This window comes from Schistocerca piceifrons, chromosome 3 (assembly GCF_021461385.2).
Source record: "Schistocerca piceifrons isolate TAMUIC-IGC-003096 chromosome 3, iqSchPice1.1, whole genome shotgun sequence".
NCBI lineage: Eukaryota > Metazoa > Arthropoda > Insecta > Orthoptera > Acrididae > Schistocerca > Schistocerca piceifrons.
Genome location: NC_060140.1, coordinates 90816055 through 90817136, shown reverse-complemented (window position 1 = coordinate 90817136; position 1082 = coordinate 90816055). Strand labels below are relative to the sequence as shown.

Here is a 1082-nt window from a genome sequence, read left to right as displayed (position 1 = left end):
CACTTTTACACGTTCATCTGACTTCCAGTCATCAGGCAACATGGGTACAGAGTTGATTTCTGCTGCTGCAATGATATTTTTTCCAGTAAGTATATGCTCTTATTGCTTCCCAGTTGAGCTTCGCTACTTTTCTCTACACCTCCCAACCCTGGTACACCCCCAGAACCATATCAGGACATGTACAAACTGTAGATTTAAGAAACTTCCTGGCAGATTAAAACTGTGTGTCCGACCGAGACTCGAACTCGGGACCTTTGCCTTTCACGGGCAAGTGCTCTACCAACTGAGCTACCGAAGCACGACTCACGCCGCTGCAGAGTGAAAATCTCATTTTGTAGAGTTAAGGTTTTTCTTTATCTTAATAATAAGTTATTGGTTTACTGACACTGTGTCGACAGCACTTTGCATCCCTGAACGTGAGATTTTCTCTTCCCCGAACCAACAGAGTACGCATCCCTGGCATCGTAAATTATAGACAAACAAATAGGAAGTTATACATTGGAACGGCAACCTTCCGCCGCTGGCAGCTCTACACAGAACAACTATGCCAGCATATTACTAATCGTGCAGCCTCGCTTTCAGCCGCTTATACATTTTCGACAGTGCTGCAGACCAGAAAAGAGCGAAAACCTCGTCACAAAACGGTTCTGTAGGGGATGTAAGAGCATTTAAATCAATCTTGGTAAAGAGCAAACATCTTTGATGCAAGTTAGTTTACCGACAATTCGTAACAATATTGTCTAGATTCTCCAGTAATAAAAACAAGCCAAGGCATCCTGCTGCGCCTCTTACACCTCCTTTTATTCGCTTAAAGATCCATGATGATGGCATATTTCCCCTCCCCCCCCCCCCCTCTCCAAATTCCACTATTTCGGGTGCTAGATGTCCCTCGGAAGGATAGAGACAGTCCATCAAGCGTATACTTTGGTGTATATGGTCGAATGGACGTATTGCACAGTCATCTATCTGTATTCCCAATCTATTATACGGTACTTGCAAAGTGGTGGAGGGGTGATTTAGCGATGATGCTGAAATTGGGTAGCATTCAGTTGTGTCATTGGCAGGCATTGAAATTACGGAAC

General features: G+C 44.2%; 1 non-coding gene across 1 annotated transcript; it reads right to left on the bottom strand.

The window, feature by feature from the left end:
* Window positions 1-223: 223 nt before the first annotated feature.
* Window positions 224-298, bottom strand: Trnas-uga. The gene has a single exon. It is a non-coding gene; the product is annotated as a tRNA-Ser (tRNA).
* Window positions 299-1082: the final 784 nt, after the last annotated feature.